Source organism: Schistocerca cancellata, chromosome 3 (genome assembly GCF_023864275.1).
Source record: "Schistocerca cancellata isolate TAMUIC-IGC-003103 chromosome 3, iqSchCanc2.1, whole genome shotgun sequence".
In the NCBI taxonomy this organism is placed as follows: Eukaryota; Metazoa; Arthropoda; class Insecta; order Orthoptera; family Acrididae; genus Schistocerca; species Schistocerca cancellata.
The window spans coordinates 53,787,755-53,805,281 of record NC_064628.1 but is presented as its reverse complement, the minus strand read 5'-3'; the positions used below and the strand labels follow the sequence as shown (position 1 = coordinate 53,805,281).

The window sequence follows — 17,527 nt, the reverse complement described above, 5'->3', positions numbered from 1 at the left end:
TCTTTTTTAATCACCCTGTATTATAGTGAAGTCACGTCGATGTCTCGGTGACCAAATTCGCGTGATGTAAATCCTATGGAAACCATCTGGGTCGCTATTGGAAGCCATCATCGCGTACGCAACTCAGCGGCCCGTTACTTACGCGAATTGCATGACCTGTGCGTAGACATCCAATGCCACATAGCTTCGCAAACCCACTAACTGTAGTATCCCCGATACGCAGAGCCAGTTACGTATTTCATTCCAAAGACGGACAAACAAGCAGGTGATCGTCCTGTTTTTGCTCATCAATGTAGATGTGTTTTATTCGTGTCGTAGTGAGTTTTGCGAGTGCCGACCTGAGCCCGGTGCGTGCCTGTTGCAGATGCGCTGCTGGGCGCGAAGGCGCGGAAGGGCGGCGGGCTGTCGGCGCCGGCCGTGGCGCAGCCCGGCCCCCTCCACGGCCAGCTGCCGCCGCAGCCGCAGCCGCCGGCCCCGGCGCCGCAGCCGCCGCCCCCGCAGCAGGGGCCGCCGCTGCCGCTGCCCGCGCAGGCGCAGGCGCACGCGCAGGCGCCGCCCGGCCGCGCCGACCTGGCCGACCTCATCCACCTGCCGGGGCCGCTCACCGAGGACGCCGTGCTCAAGTGCCTGCACGCGCGCTTCTGCAACGCGCACTACTTCGTGAGTACTAGTGATGGGGAGCTCGTGAATGAGTCGTTCAAATGAACGCTTCACTCCAGTGAAGTGTGAACTAACCACTCAATTTCAATGAACTGGTACTTCAAACTCTTCACAGATAGCACAGATAGCAGGGAGAGGGGGAAGAGAGTGAGTGAACTAGAAAAAAGTTTTCTAGTTCACTCACTCTCTTCCCCCTCTCCCTCTCCCACTACATCGGCGCCACGTCACTCACCCTCCCTTCACTTCAGTCCTCCCCCTACTGCCTGTCGACAAATCGCGCGGTGTTTGTGCGGAACGATAGGTTTACGTGTGGTTGGGGTGGTGAGGGGCGAGGGGAAGGCAGCGTCAGCTGCTTCCTGCAGTGCTGACATCATTACCCGTGACTATTTGTGCAGTTAAACTTCGCGTCTACGGGTAGCCTACCGTTGGCAGCGCTTGCAGACAAATGAATATTAAAGATACAAACGAAGAGGCTGGCTGCGTGAGCACGCGCAGCCAACATGAAAATAAAAGGTTTGTTAATAACACTGAAAGTGGGATTTTACCTGAAATCGTACCAATGACTACAGGTGACAGTTTACGTTTTGAATCTGGAGGGTTATTATTCTCAACAAAAATAAAATCTACAGGATAACTTCTGAATAATTAGATGATGATGATGTTTGGTTTGTGGGGCGCTCAACTGCGTGGTTACCAGCGCCCGTACAATTCCCCAACCTTTGCTCAGTCCAATTTCGCCACTTTCCTGGATGATGATGAAGTGATAAGGACAACACAAACACCCAGTCATCTCGAGGCAGGTGAAAAACCCTGAATAATTACTTAACGTAGGTATATACACTTTGTGACAGTGGTAAACATACTCATTCTGTTTTGGATTAAATTTTGAAAGGAACCTAAAAGTGGACTGCATTTCGTTGGTAGCCCTAGTTTTCAGTCCATGAATACAACAAATAATGTTTCATTTGGCAGATAAAGACTTTTTTGGGCGCTTCATGAGGAAATGTCGAGCAAGATTAAATGTAATATCTTCTTTATATGTGACGGGCTTCTCTGTTTATCTTTCCTTTGTCCCCTTCGACCATGCTCTATTTAAGTTAACTCAGACGCTGTTCAAGAGCGTAAAACGTTAACTGCACGTTACTGCATAGTTCGGCCATCTGTTGGTAAAATTATGAAGTATTACGAAGCTTTATTGTACGAGTGAGGCGAAGCGAGCGCAGCCGCGGCTGAGCGGCGAACTGGGCAACTTCACCAGGCTTCCGTACTTCATGAATGAACTACTTCATTTGAACGCTTCACGGCAAAGAGTGAAATGAATGAAGTAGTTCACGGGAATGAACGAACTCGACCCATCTCTAGTGAGTACCACTAAACCCACAATTCTTGTAACACTCCCAACTCAACCGGTTCGCCACGAAGGAGTTACGAAAATCGGTCACGAATCGACATTCGTACAATATCGACAAAATGCAAAACTGTTAACTTCGGGCCCGCATCTCGTGGTCGTGCGGTAGCGTTCTCGCTTCCCACGCACGGGTTCCCGGGTTCGATTCCCGGCGGGGTCAGGGATTTTCTCTGCCTCGTGATGGCTGCGTGTTGTGTGCTGTCCTTAGGTTAGTTAGGTTTAAGTAGTTCTAAGTTCTAGGGGACTGATGACCGTAGCAGTTAAGTCCCATAGTGCTCAGAGCCATTTTTTTTTGTTAACTTCGGCGGCCGATGGATGAACGTGTGAAGCTGCAGCGCAATTTCGCTGCGCATCCGGCAGAAGGGCAGTAAACAAGAGACGTGTCGATACCGGTGCATCAATTTTTTGCGAATTTGCGGAGAGCAACTATGCCTCGCAGTCTGGCGCGTGGGCAACATTTGCAGATGCCCGCATTTGACAAAGAACATGTTTTTGGGAGCAAAGAAGCCGGTTGGAGTAATTGGCGAATCGCTTGACATTTGTATGTGATCTACGCCACTATTCGACGTTGTTGGCAGGAATGGGTAGATCGGCCACACCGTAAAGAAGGAAGTGGTTGACCTAGCGAGACGACGGAAGGTGAAGACCGAGAACTCTTCACAGAGGTACTCACAAGGGAACCTCCCCATTGCACCCCCCTCAGATTTAGTTATAAGTTGGCACAGTGGACAGGCCTTGAAAAACTGAACACAGATCAATCGAGAAAACAGGAAGAAGTTGTGTGGAACTATGAAAAAAATAAGTAAAATATACAAACTGAGTAGTCCATGTGAAGATAGGCAACATCAAGGACACTAGGAGTCACGGAGCGCCGTGGTCCCGTGGCTAGCGATAGCATCTACGGAACGAGAGGTCCTAGGTTCAAGTCTTCCCTCGAGTGAAAAGTTTAATTTTTTATTTTCACTTTATGTGACAAACTCTTATGTTTTCATCACTTTTTTGGGAGTGATTATCACATCCACAAGAAAACCTAAATCGGGCAAGGTAGAAGAATCTTTTTACCCATTCGCTAAGTGTACAAGTTAGGTGGGTCCACAACATATTCCTGTCATGTGACGCACATGCCGTTACCAGTGTCGTATATAATATATCAGACGTGTTTTCCTGTGGAGGAATCGGTTGACCTATGACCTTGCGATCAAATGTTTTCGGTTCCCATTGGAGAGGCACGTTCTTTCGTCTACTAATCGCACGGTTTTCCGGTGCGGTCGCAAAACACAGACACTAAATTTATTGCAGTGAACAGAGACGTCAATGAACGAACGGACAGATCATAACTTTGCGAAAATAAAATTTTCAGTTGAGGGAAGACTCGAACCAAGGACCCGTCGTTCTGTAGCTACTCACGCTAACCACAGGACCACGGCGCTCCTGAGTTCATATTAGCCTTGCTGTTGCTTATCTTGCACATGGACTACTCAGTTTCTATATGTTACTAATTTTTTTCACGGTTCCACAAAACTTCTTCCTGTTTTCTCGATTGATCTGTGTTCAGATTTCAAGGCCTATCCACTGTGGCAACTTATAACTAAATCTGAGGGGAGTGCGATGGGGAGGTTCCCTTGTCAGAGCCCCGGATTCGTCATTAACGTCGATCCGACGTGCAACTGGTCCTACAGTAACCGTAAGGCCATTAACAGGCGGCTCACAGCCTATGGCGCCACCTGTGCCGTCTACCACCGACCTCTGTACACCAACAAGCCAGTTTGGGCACATTCGGCCTGCAGTATCATTGGCTGGACTAAATCTGTCTTCAGTGAGGAGTCGCGCTTCGAACTGAGCCCCGATGGCCACGAAGACGCATCTGGAGACGCCCCAGACAGCAGTCCGATACCGACCCGAACGTCGGCCGCCGTACGGCCCAACAATCATTTCGCAGCAAGACCCCTTTGGTCGTCATCTGCCACACTCTTGCAGCACAGCGGTACGTCCACGATATTCTACGTCCCGTTTTGTTGCCCTTCATGGCAAACCATCTCGGGCTTACATTTCGGCAAGATATGTAGAGCCCGCCCGCACACAGCGGAAGTTTCTGTTGCTTCTCTTCGTGCTTGCTAAACATCTACATCTACATCCATACTCCGCAAGCCACCTGACGGTGTGTGGCGGAGGGTACCTTCAGTACCTCTATCGGTTCTCCCTTCTATTCCAGTCTCGTATTGATCGTGGAAAGAAGGATTGTCGGTATGCCTCTGTGTGGGCTCTAATCTCTCTGATTTTATCCTCATGGTCTCTTCGCGAGATATACGTAGGAGGGAGCAATATATTGCTTGACTCTTCGGTGAAGGTATGTTCTCGAAACTTTGACAAAAGCCCGTACCGAGCTACTGAGCGTCTCTCCTGCAGGGTCTTCCACTGGAGTTTATCTATCATCTCCGTAACGCTTTCGCGATTACTAAATGATCCTGTAACGAAGCGCGCTGCTCTCCGTTGGATCTTCTCTATGTCTTGTATCAACCCTATCTGGTACGGATCCCACACTGCTGAGCAGTATTCAAGCAGTGGGCGAACAAGCGTACTGTAACCTACTTCCTTTGTTTTCGGATTGCATTTCCTTAGGATTCTTCCAATGAATCTCAGTCTGGCATCTGCTTTACCGACAATCAACATTATATGATCATTCCATTTTAAATCACTCCTAATGCGTACTCCCAGATAATTTATGGTATTAACTGCTTCCAGTTGCTGACCTGCTATTTTGTAGCTAAATGATAAAGGATCTATCTTTCTGTGTATCCGCAGCACATTACACTTGTCTACATTGAGATTCAGTTGCCATTCCCTGCACCATGCGTCAAACCTTCCTTTCCCAGCAAGGTCGCCGGATCTCTCCCCAATTGAAAACGTTTGGAGCATTGCGGGCAGGGACGTCCAACCAGGTCTAGATTTTGTCCATCAGACGCGCAAATTTAACTGAATTTGCCACGATTTCCCTAAGGAGGACATCGAACAACTCTAACAATAGCGAGCCCAGTAAGTGCTTGCATAAGGAGCAGAGGTGGACTAACACGTTACCGAGTTCCTCAATTCGTGAAGCTTTTGCTCTTAAATAAATCATCCAGTTTTTCTGAAATTATAATCATGTGTTTGTACACGTTCGTCAGATCGACCGCTTCCCGCCCCATTCGAATAATTCCATCGTGGTGCGACTTTCTTTTTGTCTTAGAGTGTATTTGACGTTAAACATTTAAGGTAGAAAAAGTTTAGTAAATGTTTGAAATTATGTTTAAAGTTTGTCGGAAGCCGTTAGTGTTCTAATGATGAAACACTGGATGAATACAGTCTGCGCAATTTACAATCCATTTTAAGAAAAGCTACTTTTTCACGCACCTCAACATTTATGTCGTTATATCTCCTGAACTGTGTATCTTACAGTGATATAATTTTGCAGTACCGTAAACACGGGCTACTTTGGACCACTTTTGCACAATTTCACGATTTACCCTTCAGATAAATCATTTTTTACTTAAGTTCTGGTAACCTTTTTTTACAACTATAACATCTTATATTTTAGATGCTGCACACTTTTTTACCTATTTTTTTTTTCTATTTTTCAATTTTTTAAATTTTGGGCCAATGTTACCCTAAGGATAGGGTAACTTTGGCCCAAGATAGTTTTTCAATAGAAAAAGCGTGGTATAAAGACAAGTGACAAAGAAAAACAAACGTTACTTAATGATTATAGCAATATTTTACAAGAAGTTAAAAACACACAGGTAAGTCAAAGTGTAAAAAAAAGTTATAAAAAAGTTAGTTCTTTCAAAAGAGGAATTTTTATCTTTAAATGAAATCACTTTCAAAAGGCCTCTTTTTACGAGTTTTGGTGGCTCAATAACTTTTACAATGTCACACCACTGGTAAAATAACGTATCCTTTCCGTAGGGCCATACTATCCACTGTCGCTCCCTCCTCCGCTACAGAGAGCACCAACCCTGGGAATCGGAGTCCGTTCCAGTGAACAACAACAAATTCGTCCTTTTCTACAAGTTCCTTCATGTCTTCATTGCTTCCTTTTGGGCCTTCAACATTTGCAGTTGGGAAGGTTGTACTGGGTCTTGAATCGTCTAAGTTAATTGGTTTATCTGGTTCATTGACACTAAAACAGTCTTCATCGCTGCTGGAAAAAACCAGGTCGCTGTGACATTCGGACACTAAGCTGAAATTGTCATTACCGTCATCTGTTGATGAAAGGCTTGCCGCTCTTTTACCCCTTCTTTTCTTTTTGTTTCCATCTAATTTTTTGCTTTATTTTTTCTAGTTTCTTCTTTTCGTTTTCAATTTTTTCAGGTCTATCAAAGCTTCCTTTCCTTTCTTTTTCTCGTCTATTTTATTCTGCTGTTTTTGTTGGTACTAAAGCATTTCAGTTGAAGATATACTTTTTCTTGCAGGGACTTCCAATTTTCAACGTTTTGTTGTTCGCGGCTGAACAACTTCTTGTCTTTTTTTCCTTAAGGTGTTCGATAAATGTTTGTTCTATTAAATCAAGGTTAACAGAAGCATTGTATGATGGCAATCGCTTGACAATATCTTCTTTGATGATCGGGTGGATTCCAGCCTTTTTAAATTCAGCCAAAAGACTATCCCGTACATTCGACTCTATGCTAAGGCCTTTTTTAACAATCTTGGGAATTTTGATAGTGTGGATGCAGCTTTGCCACTGTCTGATTGCTTCCACTCTATAAGAACTTGTCTCCATTTCATTCTGAGAGGCCTAAAGTAAGCTAAATCAAGTGGTTGTGTTAAATGCGAAGAGTTCGGAGGCAGACAGACAAATTGGATGTTGTTCTCTTCACAAAGTTGAAGAACATTCACACTTATATGTGAACTGAGATTGTCACCGATGATTACTTTTCTGCCTTCTTGTTTGTTTAGAACAGTAAGTAGATGAGTCGAAAACCAATCCTCAAAAGTTGCACCATCAATCCATCCTTGTTTTCTCCTGTTATATCGTGCCCCTTCAGGGCCGTTTTCAGTCCACGTACTCCATAAATGCTCTCCTTTATATATAACATAAGAAGGCGACGAGTCACCATCGGCATTACCACAGAACATGACACTTATGTTACATTTGGTAGAATTCATTATCCGTTCTGGGTACTTGCAGCCTCTCCTACAAATCAAATTTTTCTTTCCAGGGTCATCTGACATACACGTTTCGTCATAATTATAATTTTTATATGGCGGTAAATCATTGACCGCCTCTTTCAGATTCTCAGTGTACTCTGTTATTATTTTTTTCATCGATCTGAGCTGGATTTCGTTTGATGTTAGACGAAAACTTGACTGTCAACTGAGGGTGTCTCTTTAAGAATGACTTAACCCAGTCACGCCCCAGAACATTGTTAAAAAAGCGTTGTACAGTCTTTCCTTGTCTAGTTAGGTAGGATTTTACAACATATCTCAGATCAAGTTCACCTAGGGGAAAACCATATTCACACATTTTGTCGATATGACTAGCAAAAGCTAATTCTTCTTCTTGCGAAAATACTTTAGGGTGGCTGGGGAGTGTCAAAATACATTCTTCAACTTGTTTTTAGTAGTGCTTCAGGGTATTCGGAAATGCTCAGCAGCCTGCCTTTCTGTCATTTCACCAGAACTGATGGTTTCTAAACAAGTTTGAAGACGTTCGTTGCTGTAGTCAACATATTTTCGGCTCCCAGGAAGACGTGTGTAGTTGTAAGGCATCTTTAACAAGCTGTACCCAAGCTGTTAGGTTTAAGTAGTTCTAAGTCTAGGGGACTGATGACCTCAGAAGTTAAGTCCCATAGTGCTCAGAGCCATTTGAACCATATTTAAATATTAGTAAAGAAGTAATAAATTAAAACTTCACACCTAATGCAACCGTTTTACGGCATAAACAGCGGAAATGTAGTAAGCGGTAAACTTTTTTTTCCTTTAATCATTTTGTGGAGGGTGTCAGCGAGAAAAATTTCGAAAGGGTGTGAAGTTGTTCCTTGGAAGTCGCTAAGTGCTCTCATTCACAAATTGTGATGGAATAAATTCTGGGCACTCGCGAGCCGTCTGTTACGTTGCTCCGAGAGCCGTACACACAGTTCCTAAGCGTAAAATTTGCCCTATTGTGTTAAACTTTTAACACATGATTATACCATTTAATGTAGAGATTATAACAGTATTTTAAATTTTTAAATTCTGGCAATTATAACACGAAATACTGAAGATCAAAATTTTTGTTTCTCCTTCAAATGGTTCAAATGGCTCTAAGCACTATGGGACTTAACATCTGAGGTCATCAGTCCAATAGATTTAGAACTACTTAAACCTAACTAACCTAAGGACATCACACAATCCATGCCAGAGGCAGGATTCGAACCTGCGACCGTAGCAGCAGCTCGGTTCCGGACTGAAGTGCCTAGAACCTCTCGGCCACAACGGCCGGCTTTGTTTCTCCTGGAAGCCGTTCGATAACGGTAACAGGTACCTGGTTCCTAGGCAGTCTGATTAGTGACGTAGATCGCCTCTTCTCAGGTGGCTGGCCAAATCATTCGCTCGAATTGTACAGAAAGTTCTTCAAACCAACCACGAACATCTGTGGTCGGGTGGCGTGGCGCATTGTCGTCCATAAAAATTCGATCGTTGTTTAAGAACACGAAGACTAAGAATGGCTGCAAATGGTCTCCAGGTATCTGAACTTAACCATTTACAGGCACTGATCGCTTCAGAGGACCCAACTCCATTCCATATTAACACAGTCCACACCATTATGTAACCACCACCAGTTTGCACAGTGCCTTGTTGACAACTTGGGTCCGTGGCTTCGTGGGGTTTGCGCCATCTCGAACCTGATCATCAGCTCTTACCAAGTGAAATCCGGACTCGTCAAACCAGACCACGGTTTACAGTCCTCTAGGGTCCAACAGATACGGTAACGATCACAGGAGAGGCGCTGCAGGTGATGCCGCGGTGTTGGCAAAGGTACTCGCGTCGGGCGTCTGCTGCCACTGCCCACTAACGCCGAGTTTCGCCACACTGTCCTAACGGAGATGTTCGTCGTTAGTCCCACATTGGCTTCTGTGGTTATTTTACGCTTGTCTGGTAGCACTGACAACTTTACGCAAACGTCTTTGCTCTCGGTCGTTAAGTGAAGGCCGTCGGCCAGTGCTTTGTCCGTGGTGGGAGGTGATGCCTGAAATTTGGTATTCTCGGCACACTTGCGACACTGTGGATCACGAAATACTGATTTCCCTAACGATTTTCGAAATGGAATGTCCCATGCGTCCAGCTCCAACCACCATTCACCATGTGTGCCCCGACTGGGACTCGAACCCAGGATCTCCTGCTTACATGGCAGACGTTCTATCCATCTAAGCCACCGAGGACACAGAGGATAGTGCGACAGCAGGGACTTGTCTCTGGCACGCCTCCCGTGAGACCCACTTAATGTCCCGCACTATAATCATAGTGTCCCTGCCCATTATACTCATTACTCGCGGCTTTTTGCCGATTCCCGTAAGAGATCGGGCGCTGTTTGTGCATCCGCACAGAAGAAGATGGTCAAATGGCCGATGAGCCTTAACTATATTTTGTAATTTCATTCTAACGAGCTGCATGGTCACCGATGGTATCTGTTCTTTCAAACTCTGTTAATACCCGTCGTGCGGCCATAATCATTTCGGACATCGTTCACATGAACCACGTGGCTACAAATGACAACTCTGCCACTGCACTGGCCTTTCGTACCTTCTGTATGCGATACTACCGCCAATGGTGTATGTACATATCGTTAACATGACTCTTGTCACTTCCGTGTATACGTTGTCCAGTCACATTAATGTGACAACCTGGCAAAAGCCTGAATATCCATCTTTTCCAGCGTGGAACGCAGCGAGACATGCAGGAAGAGAGTCAATGACGTTTTGAAAGCTACCGACGTGGGTGTGGAGCCATGTGGACTTCAGTGTTGTGGCTAGCTGCGCTAGGTTTCTCGGTTCGAGATGGTCCGACAGATTCTCGAGTGGATTGAAATCTGGGGAGTTTGATGGCTAGGGGAATACGGTAAACCCATCCTGGTGCGGTTCGAGCGACGTCCGTACATTGCGAGCTGTGTAACACGTCGTATTGTCCTGCTGGTAGGTGCCATCGTGCCGAGGAAATGTAGGTGTGGACATGGTCCCCAAGGATAGACGTATACATGTGGAGATCTACTGTGCCTCCCAGAATGAAGAGATCATCCAGGGAATATCACGAAATCATTCCCCAGACCTAAGGCTCCTAACCCTGGCCTGGACCATTTGATTTCAGACGTTTCACGCCGTACACGTCAACGGACATCTGTCCGATGGAGCAGAAAACGTTATTCATCTGAAAAGGCACTTGTCGCCACAAACGTCCAGTTTCGGCACTGGCGTGCAATTTCCGGCCGTGTCTAAGCCGTTCATTTTTGGAACACAACCTACGATCAGCTTAGAGACAGATGTGATGACACTTTCTGCAGGACCTGACCATCATGCTCAAGCATGTACAGTGCAAGCTGTTACTGATTTGTTTGACTGATGGGGCTGCTAAGTGCTATACCACCTACTGCATTCCCCTGACTTAAGCCCTCGTACTGTATTGCATGTTAACCGGGGACCTAGAAACGACGGAGAGGCTCCCTCCCCGCCGCAGCCGTAGTGGTCCGCAACCCCACGACGACTACCGCAGTCCACTTCACCCCTCTGCCGACCCACACCGAACCACTCTTTCAGGGTTGTTGCGCAGTATGGCCCTCGGTGGACCCCCCCCCCCCCCCCCCCGGGAACGACTCTCACCACACGAGTGTACCCCTATGTTTGCGTGGTAGAGTAATCGTGGTGTACACGTTTGCGCAGCAATCGCCAACAAAGTGTAGCTGAGGCGGAATAAGGGGAACCAGCCCGCATTCGCCGTAGCAGATGGAAAACCGCCTAAAAACCATCTACAGACTGGTCGGCTCACCGGACCTCGCCACAAGTCCGCCGGGCGGATTCGTGCAGGGGACCAGGCGCTCCTTCCCAATCCGGAAAGCCGTTCTTTAGACCGCACGGCTAACCGGGCGGGCTAAGCCCTCGTAAGTTCAACTCGATTTCTAAACTTAAGGAAACACTGGACGGCAATCGCTTCAGAACTGCTAAAAATTCGTCGGGCAATAGACCGCGTCGCTCGAACTGTCAACACAACTGGCACTGCTAACAGTATCCTATGTCTTCCACATCGCTGGCAACGGATTATACACAATGCTGGTGACTACTTTCAATGTCAGTAAAACTTTGAAACACGTATCTATTTTGTACGAGCTATAAATAAATAGTTGCCACTATTAAAGTTCCAACCTTCGTATATTTACTGCGGTTGCCCTGAAATGTCAATCATTTGGATATGCAAGCATGTGGTACACTACATTCCAATTTCACGTCTGTTGCATGCTTCCCTTAATACTGTTGCTATTTTAATGCCTAGCAGTGTAATTCTTAATTGTCGACAAAGAAAACATTTTATCGATGCATCCTGATCCACTGTATACAAGGTGAATCAGAACTTCTGAGGCTGTCCAGGCATATTTCCTGAGTATTTTGGTCCCTTGTGGCTAGCTACAGAATGCTAATATAATTGTCGTATCGGCTACTGTGGGAGTCCGCACCGACAAATAACGAAGGAGAGAAGTTGCGATGGTCAGTGGCAGGCATTCAAAATGATATGTACGTAATACTTGCAGATTAACAGAATACTTTATTTCTAAAAACGAAATAAACATAACTAAACTTGCTTCCTGTGCCTTCTACATGCAAGTGCTTTTCACTTTTACTACTCGCAGAACGCAGGCTAAGTATCAGCTTCCTATTACTCAATACTGATGCCCTCAAAGTCTGCGACCGAACTGGGCCGACCAGTGATGGGCGGATGGTTAAATCGGCGTTGAGATGGGGTGCTCAACTGTATTCCTGGAGGCGCGGCACTCTCTGCTCCTTGCTTTGGTGCGTGGGTCTGCGCCTTCTTGACACCATTTCGTGGCGCTGCGCTGGTTGATGCGCAGTCGATGCTTTAGGACTGCACATTCCTCCCCCTCCCCCTCAAAACGCCCCACCGTTGTCATGTAGGGAGCCATCTCACGGGAAGGAGGGTGCGGAAGGAGGAAGCTGGTTGGCGTGAGGAGCCAGGAGCCGCTACTGGGACCGACGCTGAGCCCCGACATCTGTCCTGTGTTTTCATGGGAACGTCAGGTGGAAAACCGTCCCCCTCTCCCTGAGCCGGTCCAATGAAAAACTGACAGAGCGGTGAAGAAGACGGCGACGGCGCCGGAACGAGCGCTGGGAAGTTGAGCTGCTGCCGCAGCGTAGCCGATGGGTCCAGATTTATCGGTTCCGCATATGGTGCTGAAAAGGAACCCGGGGGCGCCCGCCCTAGCTGCAAGACCCCGGTTGAATGCGAATCTGGAGGCAGAAAATCTGCGGAAGAATCTCGCAGTCGACAAGCACGAATCTGGTTCTGATGGTGGCGCAGCAATCGAGCGAGACCATAAATTAAATACAGGCGAGCGTCCAAATTTCGAAGAATCGTTCCTCCTACCCAGCGCCTGGAGCGACCAAAAGCTCTGAGAAGAATAGAAGCATTGGGCCCAACGCGCAGTGCGGGATGCGCCGGGCATGCAGCAGGAACTGGAGCAGCTTGCGGTGGGCCTCCGATGTAGAAGCATCGCAAGGCTGGGAGCGGTACGTCATGAGGAGCAGCAACAGACTTTTCTCTGCTCCGATTAAAGACAAAATCGGGTAATTACTCCCCAAGTATTTGCAGATTCGGAAACGACGTGTTTCAACTTGTAAAATTGTTTCAAATCAGGCCACACTTTGACCTGTAGACAACATAATATTAATCAAACATAATTCCTGCACCATGTTGCTATCTCGTTGCACTCCTGATATGACAAACGGACACAAATTTGCGAACAGTCTCCCACTTAACTTCCCATTCGTTTTCTGCAAAGGACGCAGACCCTAGATAGAAAATATGTGGAATACTTATTAAAAAGTACAGTAACTATTTTCCACAGAAGTAGTATATTCCACTTGTGGTCTGACGTTACAAATTTCCGATTCCGGAACAACTGCCTAAAATTGTTTTATTTAACCCCTCAGCCATTTAGCACACATTGGTTTTTGTGCCTGTAGCAGGGCAGTCCCAATGATGCTCACCATTCTTCCACAAACTGCATTTCTGTTTTGGGTATATCTTCTTGCAGGACCACTCGTTACTCCTCCTTGCTTCGAAACGAGAGGAATTTCTACTGATGTTATGGAAAAACAACTGATATTTACGCGAGCTCAGAAACATTTACAAGAGTATTATACGAGCGTGGAAAACTTTCCTAAAAATATGATCCATCAACTCTAACGATATTACGATGAAAGCGGTATCTCTTCCTGCAGTCGGGAAATTTTTGGTTTTTTAGTACCAACTATTAATGTAGACACTTCACCTAGTTTTTACCGAGTCAGGTGGCGCAGTGGCAAAACAATGGACTCGTATTAGGGAGGACAGTGGTTCAAATGCCCGTCTGGCCATCCAGATTGCGAGATTCAATAAATTTTGTAAATAGATTAAGATGAGCACCGGGATGGTCCCATTGAAAGGTAACGGCCGATTTCTTCCTTACCCTTCCCCAGTCCGAGTTCGTGCTCCATGTCTAATGACCTAGTCTCGACGCGCTGTTAAACTCTAATTTTCCTTCTTTCGCGTTTTTCCTACTAAGGATCCATGCTATAAAACTAAACTCATGCTACATCTCTTAACAATGGAGTAGTTGTTGGTATTACATTACAGAGTTTTGTATCTGTATCATTGCACTGTATATTCATAACATAGAACGCCGAAGGTGAGTAACTTCCTAATCACAGGGATGTTGTCAGAATTCTGTATCATAGCACTATATATTCATAACATAGAACGCCGAAGGTGAGTAACTTCCTAATCACAGGGATGTCGTCGATCTGTTACTAACGACATCACTACGAAGAACAACAGAATAGAAACAAAACTGATATACTGATAAAACATTTAATGAACAAAAAAACTAAAATACATTAAAGCTTTCTGTGCTGTATATTCCCCTATCTAAATAATGGGTGGGAGGTTAAGAGGCGCCTATCAGCAATCGCAAGTCCTCGACTTCCCTTTTCTTATTCCCCAATAGAATACAGAGTGGCCATATCTGTTATAGTACTTCCTTCATCTTCCTGTGACTAATTTTACAGGTGGCATTTCAACGAACTACCAAGACCATAGCTGGTCAGCCAAACCGTATTTGGCAGTTCGCCTGTATACGTCTTTGTCAGTATTTAACGCTATTTAACAAACGGTATCATTTCCCATGCGTTGTTCGTCAAACAGCAGGCGACCCTAAACAAGTTTTCGTGCGGCCCGCGGTTCTCAGCCGTATTTTATAAAAAGTGCTCCAGCAACTAACAGTCGAATCAAAAACGTCACCTAACGTTTAGAGCTTCTTAAGAGTGTAGTTTTCCTGCTCAGCAACAAACAAAATTTCTTACAGAGACAGTAGTATCTTAAGATATGTTTAATTTTGCTTGGCGTTGGTAAATTCTGCCGTGAGCTAAGTAAAGTTGGTCGCTTATCTCGGGAACAGAGGACTAGTAACGCGGCCACTGCGAGGTTAGAGGATGTGAGAGGGAGAATATTTTACTGTTTGTCGTCCGGTACTGATAATTCATAGGCGTGTGCGATTCGTACTGATCAGCGGGTGTGGTATAAATTTTGTCACGAATGTGACACAGATTCATGAATGCGCGTTACTGAGTAATCTTCAAATGCGGAACGCGTTTGTGGCAAAAGAATCATCATCATCATCATTTAAGACTGATTATGCCTTTCAGCGTTCAGTCTGGAGCATAGCCCCCCCTTATACAGTTCCTCCATGATCCCCTATTCAGTGCTAACATTGGTGCCTCTTCTGATGTTAAACCTATTACTTCAAAATCATTCTTAACCGAATCCAGGTACCTTCTCCTCGGTCTGCCCCGACTCCTCCTACCCTCTACTACTGAATCCATGAGTCTCTTGGGTAACCTTGTAACCTCCCCCTCACTTACCGACCTTAATGACAGTGAAAAATGAAACCGCGTGTACCTAATGGGAGTTTTGGAAAAGCAATCGTCACTGAAGTTAACCTGTCGGTAAAGAGGGAGGAAAGGGTTACATCTAAATGAAAGGAAATGTGCTAATGAAACTGGTGGAAATTAATTTTGAAAAGGAGTAAAGTTAATAAAGAAAGTAAATGTGCAGCCGTTACGTTAATAATTAACTAGCGGTAATTAGGTATTTGAGATTTGGGGGAAATTACGGTCGCCAGTCCTAAGGACAATTACTATAGTAACTGAAAAAGAAAGGTTATTACACGTATAATTAGCACTAGAAGCGTGGCAACTGAAGGTTGACACGTGTAGTGTGAAAACTGAAAGTTTGTCAGAAGTAATACATTTCGCTACACCCAGACTTAATTTAGCAAAAGAATTAATAAAACCGGACAATCGAAAGTTAATTTAGTGACTGAAGTTAATAGTGAGCTTTGTTTCTGAAGCAAATCGAAATTCAGTAAAATACGGTTAGTCTTGGACTACCTCAACAATCATTTCTAAAGCTACTTGAATCTACGCAATTTAGAAATAAGAGATTTAACTTTGAACTTGAATTAAATGATTCTGAACAATTAGCAATAGTAAAATTTAGTACGTACCAAGCTGAGCTGCAGTCACAGGTACGCTAAAATATGCTAACAAAACTCGCACTCTTAATTTGTGCTTATGTAATCTGAATATTGTAGCCAGCTATGAATACTTTGAAATTAAAGCAGTGAAATCGAATGGTATAATTTTAATGCTGGCGTTTGAATTTCAACGACACTCGGGTTCATTTGGGAAAAGGAAGGGACCCTGCTTGGTAATGCAATTGGGACAATGAGCAACAAAGGTTCATGCTAAGTTGCTGTAATTATAGTTACGAAAATAGTACAGTATGAAAAGCTGAGGTCTGCCATACAGTTCTAAAACTTAACTTGCTTCCAGTCTTCCTTGTTGGTGGATTGAAGGTTTGAAGCCGTCGGTCGAGGAGGTGGCGACAGTCACTCATTGTCGGCCGTCGCTGTTGCAGAAGCTGGATGTTGGCGCGCCTTCTTCTCGACACGGTCACCAGACGAAACGGGCTCTTGATGTGCGCTAGTTAATGTTTCCCGTCCGCGACATCATGTCAGAAACTATCATCGCAAGTCGAGCGCAATTACATGCTGCCAAACCCCGAAAGCGCGGCAACTCGCGGGAGCGTCACACAACACACCTGCTCCACTCGCTACTCCCGCCACACTCCTTCTCTCAGCCCGCGCTCCACGCGGCAGAGTTAACACTACCAAAGATCCTACACACTTTGATTCTTCACACGACCTATCGACGTAATCGTTCGATAGCAGTTTTCCCTAGGCAAGACCCAGCGTAAAAATACAAATAATATTTACGAAACAAACCAATTATACATCGACGTAAATGCATAAATATACAAATAGTAAAACAATTACAATATACAAAGAGACAGAAATGTCATATCTTGAGGTAACAAAGCAAGGAAAAAAATAGTACAATAGATGGAAATAGGAGGATATGCATTTCCGGCGTTACAACCTTGCTTCTGCCATGCGTGTAACATGACCCCACCATCTAAGCCTGTTCGCCCTGAGTGCTACATCTATAGAGTTCATTCCCAGTTTTTCTTTGACTTCCTCATTGTGGACACCCTCCTGCCATTGTTCCCATCTACTAGTACCTGCAATCATCCTAGCTACTTTCATATCCGTAACCTCAACCTTGTTGATAAGGTAACCTGAATCCACCCAGCTTTCGCTCCCATACAGCAAAGTTGGTCGAAAGATTGAACGGTGCACAGATAACTTAGTCTTCGTACTGACTTCCTTCTTGCAGAAGAGAGTAGATCGTAGCTGAGCGCTCACTGCATTAGCTTTGCTACACCTCGCTTCCAGTTCTTTCGCTATGTTGCCATCCTGTGAGAATATACATCCTAAGTACTTGAAACCGTCCACCTGTTCTAACTTTGTTCCTCCTTTGTTCCAAAAGAATATGAAATTAAATTAAGGCTGGTGTAATACAATGCAGTGAGTTGAAGAAAAATGATGTTCAAAACATAGTCAACATTTTGACCGTGTCTCATATCGCATAATGACTTAGTTATATACAGTATCACAACTTTGGGGCGTTGAGCATGGGAGCAGTCTGAAACAACGAACAATCGGCACGAAACCGACTGCTAACAATTATTACCTGGGGCCGGTTGCCAATTCATCGCGACCTCACTATAGCTAGCCTACTGGGGGCTCTACAAGAACCCCCTACTCGTACTAAACCTCCAGAA

General features: G+C 45.2%; 1 protein-coding gene across 1 annotated transcript in view; it reads left to right on the top strand.

Annotated features, from left to right (window-relative positions):
- Window positions 1-546: 546 nt before the first annotated feature.
- The window catches only part of LOC126176953 (myosin-I heavy chain), a 184,569-nt gene continuing 167,588 nt past the window's right edge, over window positions 547-17,527 (top strand). Inside the window, exon 1 of the mRNA XM_049924160.1 lies at window positions 547-660. The gene's annotated coding sequence lies outside the window, so the exon portion shown is untranslated. The remainder of the gene's footprint in view (window positions 661-17,527) is intronic.